Source organism: Dermacentor albipictus, chromosome 2, assembly GCF_038994185.2.
Source record: "Dermacentor albipictus isolate Rhodes 1998 colony chromosome 2, USDA_Dalb.pri_finalv2, whole genome shotgun sequence".
NCBI classification, from domain to species: domain Eukaryota; kingdom Metazoa; phylum Arthropoda; class Arachnida; order Ixodida; family Ixodidae; genus Dermacentor; species Dermacentor albipictus.
Window position 1 is genome coordinate 185,751,897 of NC_091822.1, and position 15,049 is coordinate 185,766,945.

At 47.3% G+C, this 15,049-nt stretch overlaps 1 protein-coding gene and 1 long non-coding RNA gene across 2 annotated transcripts in view; one reads left to right on the top strand and one right to left on the bottom strand.

Annotated features, from left to right (window-relative positions):
* LOC135920055 (uncharacterized) overlaps window positions 1–5,495 on the bottom strand; it is a 45,901-nt gene extending 40,406 nt beyond the window's left edge. The window contains exon 1 of the long non-coding RNA XR_010570156.1: window positions 5,380–5,495. This is a non-coding gene — a long non-coding RNA (uncharacterized lncRNA). The remainder of the gene's footprint in view (window positions 1–5,379) is intronic.
* The window catches only part of LOC135920043 (brain acid soluble protein 1 homolog), a 112,292-nt gene that overhangs the window by 79,843 nt on the left and 17,400 nt on the right, over window positions 1–15,049 (top strand). The gene's annotated exons all lie outside the window — the stretch shown is intronic.

Below are 15,049 nucleotides of genomic sequence, written 5' to 3' on the forward strand. Positions count from 1 at the left end.
CTCCACACCTATGTAGTCGAAAGTCTCAAAAGTAGAAACGATACTGTCGCCTAATAACACATTTTCTAGTCAGCGGATCAGCGGGTACATACAGTATACATGGCAAATGTCTCCACACTTATGTAGTCGAAAGTATCAAAAGTACAAACGATACTGTTGCCTAATAGCACATTGTCTAGTCAGCGGGTGGTATATACATCGTGTAAACAATCATTCACAGTCACAACAAAGCAGTCAACATAACATAATTCCCAAACAGATGGATATATAGAGTCACATTGAAATGAACAGAGCAATGAAAGCACTAATAGCGTCCAGCGATGCCGCTGTCTTCAAAGAAAGTCTTTAGTGCTTTTAAAGCGCTCTTCTGCAAGGCCGTTGTTGGCCAAGGGCCCAAAAGTTTCCTTAAACTGAAAGGTCTGCGGTCTAATTTACTTAGCGCTGATTTAAGTCGGCATCTTGGTGTGTCGTGATGTGGGCAATCTAGAAGGAGGTGATATATATCTTCATCTACAAATCCGCAATCACATTCGGGGGTTTCCGCTCGGCCAATTCTGTGTAAGAAATGCTTTGTGTAGGCAGTGCCTAGCCTTAATCGATGAATAAGCGTTTCCATAGTTCTATCTAATGACAATGAAAATTTGAATTCAATAAATGGATCAATATGATATAAGTCAGAGCTCTTAGAATTCTGGTCAAACCAAGTGTTTCTAGACATGTTGAAAGACGTTGTCCTTATAATGCAGCGTAATTCATTCTTTGATATTGGGAGCGGAGCCGTATCATCTTTCAGGTGCGCTTGTCGTGCTGCTTCATCAGCTGCTGTGTTGCCAGGAATGTTGCAATGCCCTGGTATCCACTGGAATGCTATTGCATGTTTTGCTTCGCTTGCCTTTGTGAGGTATTTAAGTGTTTCATATATTACACTGTCGCTGAATGTTTTCCCCTTTGTGCTGCAGAGTGATGTTAGTGCCGCCTGTGAATCGCTGAAAATTACCCATTTTTGCGCTTCTGCTACTGACAATATAAATTTTACCGCACATAGGATTGCGAACAGTTCAGCCGTTGTGGACGAAGTCGCACGAGATAACTTAAATGATTCTTGTTTGTTGAGGTGCGGTATAATGAATGATGAAGTTGAAGAGGTTGCTGTACTGGAGCCGTCTGTATAGACGTGTGTGTATCCTGAATACCGCATATATATCTGGTATAGTGCTAGTTGTTGAGCAGCTTGAATGAACATGTCTCTTTTGCTGAATATCCCTTCTACTGATAATTCAATTTTTGGAACTGCAAGCAGCCATGGAGGATATTCGATGTCTGAGTTCCAAAATTCATTTTCTGGCAATATGTGAAGATTTTCTTGAATTTCTATATGAACATAACTTCTATCTCGATTCATTATGTCTAAAGCCAATGGGTGGTTTTTATGCTGGGTTTGAAGGCGGAAATAATGCCGGCATGTTTCTGTAGTTCGCATAACTGGAAATGGTGATTGGCGAGCCTCAGCTATTACAAGAGAACTCGAAGTCGCTCGTGGAACTCCTAGACACAGGCGTAGTCCTCTAGCTAAAAGTCTTTGAAGTCTCTCTTCTGACGTGTGGGAAAGTCCGTGTAAGATGGGCGCGGAATATGCAATTTTTTGTCGTATTAATGCATTGTAAACAGTCACACAGCATCGATTTCTTGGCATAATACTTGATAGGCAGCTATCCTGGGCACCCCACTTAAAGAAACTCGAAAACGAGGTCAATGCCATAGTGACTGTACTTCGCAGACTTGCAGGCACATCATGGGGCGGATCAGTATCGTCCAAGCCCGAGAAGTTGTGCAACACAAGTCAGAAACTGCATCTTGTACTATAATCAGTATAAAGTAGCTTTCACTACTGAACTATATAATATATCTAACGAATATAATTCATTCGGGCTTTCGTGTCTTAACACAATGTTCTATACATAATTAATTACGAGGTATGTTCATCCGTTGGTGTCAAAAGCATGCCATATGTACATGACATGCCGCGTTTATTCTTTACTCTAAAACATTTTAATGTGTATCGGATTACAGAAATTTATAATGCCGATGGACCATAGCACATCAAACCGTACGGTAGCTTTAGTTTCGTACTTGAATCTAACGCGCATGTTTACATTTTTGTGGACGAAAAAAAATTCGCATTAGAATCGAGTAGATACCATAAAAAGCAAGCTGCGTCCGTGTTCTGTGAGTTTGCTTTAAGTCGATGTGATGTATAAGGTTTGTGTACCGCGCTTTGGTGCGCGTGAATGAACCTAAAGTGGTCGAAATTATACCACAGCCTCCGCTATATATGTGATGTAGTTCATGTTCACCGATTAAAAAAAAAAATGAGCTTAGCCCGAGCCAACGCCCCATAGAACAACTCTTAAAGAATCCATGACGTTACGGCAAGATGGTGCGGGAACTTCAAGGCTGCGTCGCCACCTACCTCACAATTTTACTCCCCCGCTTATCAGGCTTCTTTAGAACGATTCTTTTTTATTGTAATGCACAGGAGCGTGATTCGGCAACACTTCTCAATTTTCTTTTCAATGTCCCTTTACCATGTTGCCATTGGTCGTTCGGCAGAGCTATTCGACTTTCCCCCGTCCACCTTAGCACAGCACGGCCGATGAGAAAATGAAATTTCAGCTACCACGCCGTCCGCAATATTGCGCGCAGAATAAAGCGCTCTGCTATTTGGACACGGCCTTTATTGCGCAGAGTTACGGGCTTAATGTTTGCTCCGGTCGACGTTAAGCGCTTAAGGAACGCGGTCAATCGATGCGGTTCTTTATACGTGTATTCGTGGAGCGTGCACACGAAGTCGAATGAAATTATAACATCCATAACGGTATTACGCGCAAAGCTTGTTGCTTCGGGCGCTTCTCGAAGTAGCTTGAAGTTTATTTTTCCTTTCGTTGTTACAGAAAGAGGAGTACCAAAAGGTTTTCAATCCGCTTTGCCTTCTTACTTTTACTATATTGATAGCTACCGCGCCCGACTTCTCCTTTCCAAACTGGAGCTGCTGTAGCGAAGACGGTGATCGGGACAAGCTAAACGAAAAAAAAAAGGGGGGGGAGGAAAGTTCTGACGACGGGAACTGCGGAAGAGCTGAATGGAAACCAAAAACGTATAGATGGAGCCCTGCACGACGTGTACGGTTGCCTGCCGAAAGCCTTTATTGCTTCTTCTGTCTTTTTCTTCGGCTGCCAAGAGGCGTAACGGCGTGCAGAAGACAGCAATAACAATGGACGCGCAACCACAGCAAGCGCTTTTCACCATGCGACCGTGTGCCGTCTGCTGCTGTGTCGTCGTCTGCTGCTCCGCTGGCGATTCGGGGGAAAGAAAGGAAACATAATAATAAAAAAAATCAAGAAAGCGGCCTGACGGCGATCCGTGCTTTTCTGTTCGCGTAGCGGGGAGGCAATTCAGCCTCCAAACGAAGGGCCTTGTGCGCCCCGCGCCGAAATGAACGCACTCGTCTGAGCTTCATGATGGCGCTTGCGTATGCTACGAACGCGCTGTTCTCGGCACTGTTCAATACAAAAAGAAAGAGAGAGAGCAACCGGAGTGCCAAGGAACTGTGCGCACAAGACCGCATGGTGCATGCATGGGCTCTCTCCGGCGCTGGAGGGACCGAGAAAAATGCAACTGCACGTAGGGATGTCGCTGTTGCCAGGTGTACCAACAGTGGGCGTGCGCCCTGGCCCCTACCGAGCCTCAAGCCATTTTCTCGTAGTCAACTTCACCTCCCTCCTTTTTTTTTTTTTATTGCGCTGAGCCGAGCACTTCCATCTCGGTCGCTACGCCTCACCCCAAACCCCGTGAAATGGCCCCTATACATTTTCTTAGAATACCGTGCAGCATTGCAAAAGCTAGGCCGAACGAGCCAGTTGAAAGAAGCATACAGTGCTCCGTACGCCGAAAAGGTTCTCCTGGTGCAAATCACTGTCTCGGTCGATCTTTAACTTCCAACAGAAGTCGAATTTAGCAGTGTTTCGCTTAATAGCTCGTTTAGACACAACACTGGAATGAATCATAAACACGCGTCGCCTGCGACGCCGCCGCAGATGAAAAAAAGAAAGGCAGTAAATGGAACAGGGTACGGAGCTGGGCGCATGAGTGCACATGAATGAAGCGAAGCGAATGAAAGACCGGTCAAAAGGTGGCGGAAGGACGGCACAGCATTGTCACTCGTGTGATTGATTGATTGATTGATTGATTGATTGATTGATTGATTGATTGATTGATTGATTGATTGATTGATTGATTGATTGATTGATTGATTGATTGATTGATTGATTGATTGATTGATTGATTGATTGATTGATTACATGTTTTCTTTTCGAAGGGATGGTTCTTTAACTTAATGCGAGGAATTAGAAAGTAGAAACAAAGTTAGTTTGTTGGAACTGAAAGGCGCGCTGCATGAGAGGAGCAGCTAGGGTCGGCAAGCGATGTAACAAGCAAATTTTTCTCAGCGGAATCAATGGTCGCGCCACCTGTCACTAGTAAAACGAAACGACTTCTGTATGCTGTCGTATACGTGGTGGAAGTCTTGCCATCTCAGTACAGGTGGTGTCAGTATTTCTTCCACTTAAGAGAAATAGTTCTTCGTTAGGTGTCGGTCCAGTATCACAGAAGACTCCTGACCTCTGGTTTAGCCTGAACAGGCCAGTACAGCATTCAAACTTACTATACTAAGCAAAACATACCGCCAAATGTCATCAATATGTGAAGCTGGACCGGGGAGAAACTACGAGGTTCAGCCAGAAGCGTCATATATGCGTGTCTCGCTGAGCTATGCAGCATTCTGTAGACTTCGACACCACATTCTACAACAGCTAACAGACGACGACACCCAAACAGAAGGCAGTTGAAGCAACTGACGACGATGAGGGAATAATGGAATGAAGTTCACCTGCTTGAGTGAGTCATCGATTTGAACGATTGGCGATTAACACTAGTTAATACCACAGCGGTTCGATCAAAACGCACAGGGTTGTGTGTTTTGATCTAGCAGCAGTAGCTATTACGCACAATAAAGATTCTCAGAGCTCGTCGCTCCTTTAAGTGCGCATTTGATGGTTCTAACTAGACTGCGTAGCTTTCAAAACGATGCACGGTTTTATCGACACAAAAGACATCGCTATGTGCCCGCCGGAAAAGAAAGAGAGAGAGAGAAAGAGAGAGAGGGATCGGAATCGAAAAGCAGAGATCCCATTTTCTCTTCTATCGAACATTTATCGTGGTCCGCGGAGCACATCGAGTGCTCTGCTACGACAGAAGAAGTCGGAAGTGAAGCGGTGGAAACTGGGATAAAAGGGACTAAAAAAGGGAAATATCGGTGTTTACCTGCCGTGCTCGGAGGACGTGCGAAGGAACCGGCCCTGCAGGGTGGCACCAGCTGCAGCGGAGGCGCCGGAGAATGGCCTACTACACGACGCTTCGCCGGCGATGGAGGCTTCGTCCTTATTTATTCTCAAGATCAGAAGCGATGCTTCTTTTTCTTTTCAGCGCCAGGACGTGTCGAGACGCCGTTGTTACGGTAGAGCTCTGTTTTATTTCTCATTGTTCCGGCGTTGACCCGCTTCGTCTGGAAGTTTAACCATCTGCTACCGCGCTATCCCTGTCTGTTTCCTTACTTGTCTTTTTGCCCTGCTATGTTCCTTGATCTCGCGTGCTTTCTAGGGGAAAAAGTTGGCAGAAACGTGTGATTCTGAAGATTCGCGATCTGATTTATGCATGGCTACAGCTTTCGTGCGTCTGTACAGGGAAAGCATATCGCGTTGTCACTGTCCTCTGCTCGCGGATGTGTGTAGGTGGATGAGAAAAAAATTTCATAGGCTGGCTAAACTTGAAAGAAACCTCGCAGCCCCTGCCAGAATGTCGTTGCTTTCTTCTTTTTCCTTCCCGTTTTTTTTTCCTTTTCTTTTTTGATTGTAGGTAATATGCAATGACGTTGGCAGAAGTACCTCCATCAAAAAGAACTTTAATTTAATAGTGAGAAGGTCACCTCTTGATTGCTGTTCCCCTCGGATAATATTGCCACGTTGTCGCGACGGTAAAGAACACAGTATTGGAAAACTGTGAACGACGAAACTAACTCTTTATTTGGCAAACTTGTGCCCAGGAAGCAGGTTACACTCGAAGCAAAACGACAGCGGCGAACACAGTCGGCGATCGTCAAAAATCTGATCTGCTGGTCAAGTGCTTCCGCTTTCATGCATGACTCAAAGGCGCTTCCAGCGTAATCACTAGTGCCCGTGCGTCTTCCAAAAGCTACTACACAATTCGCGTCGCACCCACAATAATATTACACAAGGTACGGTAAAAACAGGCAATGGATAGAAGTATCAATAACATTCAAGAAACTTCCAATACATGCAGGCTCGTTCCTGCGCCGAGTGATAGCGTCTAACATTTGTTAGTCGGTGAAAAGCGGTCAACGGAGAAAGATAAACAAGTACACGTGTCAATATAGCCGTGTGGGAAAGTACAAAGAAGTGACCACTGTCCATCACCGCCTTCTTTAGTTACACTCGCTACAAAGGATGCTAGGCTCTGCATTCTGAATGGATTCAATTCAACGACGGTTTCCTGCTCGAGAATAACATATTTACAGTGCGCACTTAACGAGGGTGAAAATTCGATCGCCGTACCCGATTCAACACATCGAGTCACAGAAACATAAAATACTGTTACGCGTTCTCATGAGGGTGTTCAACCGTGAAGTACTAGGCCCGACTTCTTAAATACCTTCCGAGCGTCAAGAACCCCGTCCTCCAGCCCTCCTCTGTCAGCAAAAAGCAGGCAGTCGCCCACATAGCGAAGAACACGAACAGCTATTCTACCCAAGTCGTCACTGGTGGCGCCATCAATTTTTGACAAAAAGATGTCGCTAAGGACGGATGCTACTCTGGAACCAATACAGACCCCAGATTTCTGAATGAATAGCTGTCCTCGGCAGGAAACGCAGGTGGATGCCAAATACACAGAGAATAGTTCCAAGACAACAGTTCCACAGCAGTAATAATGTATTTACAGGACAGTGGCCCAGGCGGGTGTAACGCGTTCATAATCGATGTTGAAGTTCTTTTTTTTTTTGCAATATCTCAACCGGAACTTATTGCCGTAAAGGACTGCATTACGGAACATGACTAACAGAAGTTTATTGTGCAGTTTGGTATCTCAGTGGAAGCTTCTTTTTGAAACTGTTGTCTCACGCCTGCGAATACTCGCAAAGTGCCTCGAGCGGCCAGTCGTGCGACTATTTTGCGTTTCGCCGCGGGCTTTCTTCACGCGAGGAAAAACACGTTTATGTAGTACGTATTGAGCAACAGAAAGCTGTATCGGGAGTTTTTCATGTTGCTCCACAATTTTCTCATTCGCACTTTTCATCTACTTATAATTCAGAAGTTGCTTAATTCAGTAAGGCTAATTATCTATGGGCAGAATGCAAAAAATAGTCTGAGTTATCCCAGCGACGGCAAACAACGTCACCTTGGTTCGGTCCACTGTTGCGTACTCCAGGGTAGCGTATCGTACTGCTGCCGAGTTGTAGCGACGCCTGCGTATCGAAGCTCGACCGACGTTACTAATGGGGTAGCGTGGAATTTTCGGCGGGCTGCAGGTATCCGGTAGACCATGGCGACCGGGCAAGGACGAGACGATTTCTAGTGCGAAACTTGCGCGGTTTATTCAAAGGTTGATGAAAGATAATGAGAAGAGAATGAAGTGATCTGAAAAAGTACATTTCGGAGCCCCTTAAATAGGCTATCTACAATCGTAATTTAAGAGGGCCGACGCGCTGAATCGGAGGGATTTGTTCCGCGCGAAAAAACCAGTAGCCCATCAAACACAAAGTAACATTGTTCTAATCCGCTCAGCATCGGTTCCCAATGTTTAGTCAATCGTTAAAAAACATTTCAACATAGTAGCGCAGAGTGGTTAGCTTAAAGTTACGTTTCCAGAACCACCTCCGGTAGTCTTAAGACGGTCTAGTAATCTGCATGACATCTCAACCTGATCTAAAACAAGGATTCCTGAGACTTCGGGTTGCCAACCTTGCATGAAAACACGGTGCATGGTTTGTGCATACATGACGACATCATGCATTGCCAAAAGCACTGCCTCCGATTTGCACATGAAAATTTAAAGTAATTTTACGTGCGACATTGACAACTGCATATATTTGCTCGAATGTTCTGTTTGTAAATTATAGTGCGTTGGACAAACTGAAGCGCCGTTCAGATACCACGTTAACAACCATAATTGTCATGCTGCTACACTCCCTAATCTTCCGCTACCAAAACACGTGGGTATTCCGGACCATTGATTTATTAAAATTACCGCAACAATTCTTCAATCTGGTTTTCGTTCCGAACCTGAAAGAGAGCTTCGCGAATGGTACCTAATTAAAAAATTGAAAGCGGTAGCTTGTGGAATCAATGAAAGTGCTGACAAACTTTCCTCTTTACCCGATTATTGTGCTAACTCCTCGCGAGTTTCCTCACCCCTTATAATCATTTTAAATATACATTCATCCCTACCAATTTTGGTCGGTATGACGCCAAAATAGGTGCACGTGCATTTACAGCCGTCATGTTTCCCTACTTTTCTCTTTTATGTCGACATTTGATCGTGCCGGTTCCACATGCCCACTGCCGCCCCGGCCCGCCTTTCTTTTTTTTTTTTCTTTAACGTGTGAATTTTCTATAGTCGCACATTTTTGTCGCACCACTTGCCCTGTTTACGCAGGTGTTTTTATCAATTCGTTTTAAACCCAGCAACAGTGCGGTGAAATGACACATCATTGTTGCCTTATATATCGTCACCGTTACATGTGTGTATCACTCCGACGAAGGCCGGTCCCGCTGCCGAAACGTCGGTAAAGTCCTGTTATTTTTTCTGCGTGCTTCTATTCTTTGAACTATTTATGTGCTGGATCCTGTGATTCTATGCACGGCCGCTGGATTTAAAAAAGAAGAAAGAAAGAGGTGCGGCCTGCCGCGTGCATCGAAAACGTTGTCATCCGCCGCAGCACCACCAGTCGTGGTCTGTTGTGTAGGATCGGCATAGAAAATACGTGAGGAACTCGCTTGGAACGCTGTCGCTCGTGGAAGCAGACGCGTCCCGTCCCCGTTCGGTGCAGCCAAGCGGCCGGGAGTGCAACTACGACTGAGACATTTGCTTCCGTTGCAGCCCGCCTGACGTGGCAGGCCGCACTTGTTCTTCCGTGTGCTGTGCTCCACTGATATATATATATATATATATATATATATATATATATATATATATATATATATATATCTTTTGAAGCCAACAAGCACTGACACCAAGGCCAACATTGGGGAAATTACTTGTGCTTAATAAATGAAATAAAGAAACGATAAATTAATGGAAATGAAACTGGATGATAAAACAATTTTGCCGCGGGTAAGGAACGATCCCACAACCAATGCGAAGGTTGTGGGATCGCTCCCCACCCACGCCCGATGGAGCTAATGAATACTACAGCGGAAGCGGAAGCTAGCTTCCGGTATATGTGCTGTAAAAGAATCTGTGCGAAGAGGAGCGTATATAAAGAACCTGAAAAAAATCGGGCGTTGACAAGCTGAAGACAATAGGGGCGCACAAAGGAAACAGAAAGGGGGGTGGGGGGGTGACACACGATCGTGGACCAGCAGAAACGCGCTCCGACGGAAGACCACAGCCAAGGCACGTCGACTGCAGGCCTGTAGCTCCCAGATATCGCATTTCATCGGATACCACGTTTCCTCAGGAGGGAAGGGGGGAGTGGGGGAGGGAGGCGTGACGGCGCCTGCCGCTGGTGCACCGAGATTAAGTTGACCCGCGGTGGCGCTCGCTTGGCATTGCTCTCACGCTGTCCAAAACTGACACAGCGCACGTATACGCGGCCGACTCGACTAAAAGGGTTTTCACGAACCCCAGGCCAAATTTCGTTTTGGTCGCAGACCTATATATGTGTTGCATTATGATGTAGGGTGGATCACTAGTCCACGCCGCAGGCGCTAGCTCGCAGGTGCTGCGCGCTTATAAACGGTCTTCAAGGCTGCTTCTAAGGGCGCTGTTCTGCACACTGACAAATTGCACCGCGTCGGCGTTTTTAGCCAATCAGAAAGGCCGCAGCAGCCCTGAAGACCAATCAGAGACGACAAGGTGGCGAATTTTACAATATCGCGGAATTTAACAGTGTCCACAGCAGAAAGCTTCTAAGCATTGCTTCCGTAACCGTTTCCGGGCTGCCTCCTACGCAGACTTCAAGACTGCATTAAAGACTGCTTCTAGGTCAGATTGTAAGCAGTATTCAAAGATGCTTCTGATACTCCTTCTAAGATTGCGTCTAAGCAGTCTTCATTTGCCATGTTCATAACACTTGCCATAGACCGCTAAGCAGCGACGCTCCCTCCTCCGAGTATACAGAAGCACCTGTCAATAAAAAAGAAAAGAAAAAAATAGGGGGCGCGGGGGGGGAGGGGGGGGGCGGGGGAAGGATGCAACGGTAGAACTTTTCCGAAAAGCAACTATAGTTCCATCTTTTACGGCGGGAATCACTCATCTAGGTTCTCTCAGTTCCTGCATGCCCGTGTCTGTATACATGTATATGCATGGATCACGACTCAAGACCAGCAGCCTCGCGCAGCGTCCATATAAGCGGAGTTTGCTAACTATGCGGAGGTTTTCTAAACGTTTCTTCCACGCTTGTAACAGCCGTATGGCACAACTACAGTATGGTGTCAAACAAGTCTACAGTACAAGCTCGTTTCTTTTTAGCCTGTAATATCCTTATACGTCAAAGCGGAATTCCGCGTTTCATGCCAGTATCCAGCATCGCCGCGTAGGAAAAGTGACCGAGAAAGTAGGCAACGTCTATGTAAGTGGATCTAAAAGCAATGTAACGGAAGCGGCCGTGCTACATTCCTAACGATTCGGCTATGCTGAATACTGTACAAACGCAAATAAGGGTGCCCCGCACAAGAGGGCAATACTATAGCTATTGTTCTAGAGGTCTGCGCTTGCAGGGTTTCAGTCTATTTTTTATGGGGTGTTACTTTTTCTATTTCTTATTTTTCATTCGCGCAGTAATTCTCTATGATACCTTTTGTCGCCTTCAATAGATTTGAATAGACTTCTCAACTCTCTTGAGGTGCAGCAGAATATTGTGCATGGTTTTTACAAGGGCCAGGCCTATGCGCATCAGCAACGCCACGCAGCGGACGCGTAAGACAAACACAGGTTCAACAGGTTTACATACGCACGCACACCAACACACAAGCACGCACGCACATACACGCGCGCGCTCTCGCGCTGTCACGCTAATGCCGAACAGGACGAGCGTTCGGGCGCTCGAATGCTAACAGAAAACAGAACACATGCGCGGGCTAAAACGAGAGTGGCCGCTGGCAGTGCAGCCAGAGTTCATTTGCATACCATATCCAACAGGGTGTTTCGCGAAAGGCGCGCTCTTCTTGCTGGAAGTGTTGGGCGCTTCGTTCCGTGCTGCCTTTGTTATATCGGCACGCATACGATGAGTGCCGGTATAGAATGACTGAGGTCCAGGCACGGACACCAAGCACGCTACTTGTGCTTGGAGGCGCCTGTTGGTATGCAGCGGCGCGCCTCGTTTTGCCTGTCCTTCTCAGCGCATGTGCGTAAATTTGCACGTGCACTTCTCGCGAGCATGAGCATGCTTTTGTTTTCTAATAGCAGTGTTTCACCAATTAGCCCAACAAGAACTATAGTCGTAGGAATCGCAAACCTTTTACGAGCCACTGAAACGACGCGTGCAGCGTAATATTCACAGCCTACTTTGCACTTTACGATTTCCTTCTTTCGTCGTCCGTGCAATGACTTGCAGTAAAGGCCCGCGCTTGTAAAGAGAAGCAAGAAAAAGAAGACTCGAGTCCAACTTATTCCGTCAGCGTTCGCGCGAGTACTGGCGAATCGTTGCTGTAACTTTGCTGAGAGTACATCTAAGCAAAGCCGGAGGTGAACCGCTTAATTCAACGCCTTCGCACTTTTTAAGTCAACGCGTAACCTTCATTACGAGCGTGCCCACAAAGGTATGTATGTATGTATGTATGTATGTATGTATGTATGTATGTATGTATGTATGTATGTATGTATGTATGTATGTATGTATGTATGTATGTATGTATGTATGTATGTATGTATGTATGTATGTATGTATGTATGTATGTATGTATGTATGTGAACGAGAAGAAATTAATCGTATCATAAGCCAACGAACAAAGACACCAAAGTACAACATAGGGGGAAATACTTGTATATATAATGTGTGCGTGCGTGTGTGCGTGTGCGTGTGTGTGTGTGTGTGTGTGTGTGTGTGTGTGTGTGTGTGTGTGTGTGTGTGTGTGTGTGTGTGTGTGTGTGTGTGTGTGCGTGCGTGGGCGTGCGTGCGTGCGTGCGTGCGCGCTTTAATGTGGTTCGCCCTAGCTTAGATTTTTAATGATTTACGCGACGCTTCAGCGGCCACCCCGAAGTGCACGCTTCGCGCGGAATTCATGCATAACAAACTCGTCGCCTTGCTCACACGACTGGCTTCGAAGTTCCGCGAAGCCGTCGCACGCAACATTACTTCGGATATCCGGCCAATACACCATCACAAGTTCATACAGTAAAGAGGCCGCAAAGAGCAGCTAAAGAATGGAAATTTAAGAAGTTGAAAGCAACAGTCACTGTGTTTAAACCGTATAAAGATCTAAGCATAAGAGCGTCACAATTTAGCGAAGGATCTGAGGCACCCACCCCATTTTACTCTTCTTATTATTTCTTTCCTTCTATGCTCCTGCTCTGATTTCCCGGCCATCGAGAGGTCATAAAAGGGGAAACGGCGATTCATAAAGGCTTCGCACCAATCCGCCCGCGTGAGACCCACTTCTCCGTCGCGAAGGCAAGTCGTGCGGTGGAGTCGACCCTAGCGTGCGCAGGGACCGGCCCGAGGCTTCATCCCATATGCACGCTTCGGCCCCCAAAACGGTTTTTCTTATCCTACTCCCAACGCATTCTCTTCTTTTTTTTTTTTTGACCGGCACTGCATGCGATGGCACCCCCCGACACGCATCGTCGTAGGCACGCGATCAGTTTCAGCCAGCTTTTTGCATACGCCTTTCGCTGTTCCTTACACTTCAGTGCTTATATCTTTCTTTTTCCGTCGTATTCCGTAGCTGTCTTGTAAAAGAGGCGCATATTTATGCAAAAAAGATCGCACTCCACCGGCCTACGCACGGTCGTGAACTCCGCACAAACTTTCATTTTTGTTCTCTTAACACCATCTATGGGTTTGTGGGTTTTTCTTGGGGCGACGATATATTGGTCCGCGTATGTTTTCCCCTGCTCACTCTCGGCGTCCCTGAACAGCTTAGAAAAACACCGCGCCTATCATCCTAAAGCTTTCGCGTCGACTGATGTTTCCATCCGACTCGGGGCATTTCCGCCTGTTCTTTTTCTTTTCTTTACCGTTTCGTAAGATGCATGTATGTGCGTTTCCTTAAATAAAGACGGAGTGCGGGCTCGTCTCTGAAAGCTTGTCGAGGGCACTAAAAAACACGGAAGACCTGAGGGAAAGGAAGATTAAGGATGCCCAGAATTTCACTGCAACATATCTCACCCTACAGCCCGTGCCACAGGATCGTCCCGTCCTTCGTCCATTTGTTCTCGACGTGTACAACGTACTAGGAGACAGGAGGGTGGGGAGCCGTTGTCACACTCGGCATAAGATGTGCCGTCTCCGCGCCTTATCTCCTCGAGCATGTTTTAACGCGATAGCGTTAAGGAGCTCGTGTCGCAGAAAAGCCGGTGTCGTCGGCGTCGGTGTCGGCGTCGGTGTCGGCGTCGGCGTTTGCGGCGTTGACCGTGAGCGATAAATCACGGCAGGCGCTTCATAAATAAAAAGCAACTTCCAAGATTGGCCCGGCGGGAATCGAACCAGGGTCTCCGGAGTGTGAGACGGAGACGCTACCACTCAGCCACGAGCTCGATGCTTCCAAGCGGTGCAAACGCGCCTCTAGTGAATGCGGTGTTGCCTTCGAAACGAGCCGTGGAAAGTTATACTGCGGTGTATATCGGTAATTATGAACATGTAACGTACAGAAGTCACAATTACACGAGTTGCGAAGTGCGTTTCCGCTGAATTTCTTCTGCGCTTTCCGCACACGCAGAGCCATCTTGCGGCAAACACAGAAGACCCCCTCCTCTCAATGTACGGCGCTGCCCCGACAGGAGGCGCGCCGCGCGCGCATTGGGACCGCTGCCAGGCGCGTCGCGGGACTCCCTCTCCCCTGACGACGCTTCGCCGTGCTCCCGGTTTAGATCACTATCTATCTCTCTGCCCGTGCCGATCACGACGTTTGGCTGGCGTAGATCGTTTCCCCTCCGAGACACCGAGTTCTTTGGTTCGTTCCGTTCGCTCAGGCGCACGTTTCGTTGCCGCGCCGAACGCTGCGTTGCTCGACGCTCACCGCGTGATAGGTGGGCGCTATTTCTCTTCCTCGTGCAGGGCCCCTACTTCCTATACTTAACGACCTTCTCTCTCTCTCTCTTTCTCTCTCTCTCTGGTACATTCGCGACCACTCTGTGAATTCGAGCAGTTCTTTCTCCTATATTTTCGTGTACCGCGTTCTCTCGGTACCGTTCGTCGTCACTTCCCTCCGCCATCCGAGCTGCTGTATTCTCAGCTCGAGATTCTCGGTCTCCGCGTGCGCAGCCTACCGTTGCCTTGGCAATTTCGTTGCCGGCCGTATACGTCCCAGCATCCCTTACTACATCCCCCCCCCCCCCACACACACACTTCTGTCTCCTAGCTCCGATAGTGCCACCATGCACGTGCAGCCCGCGCTTGCTAGGCCGGGGCGTCGCCGGTCGTTTATGGGCTGCGGCGACCGTAAACGAAGGAAGCCCCTGCGGCTAGTAGACGAGGATGCACGTATACGACCGCGGCGCTGGTGGCCTCTCGCCCCCGCGACCTCCTCCCCCTCTTCCT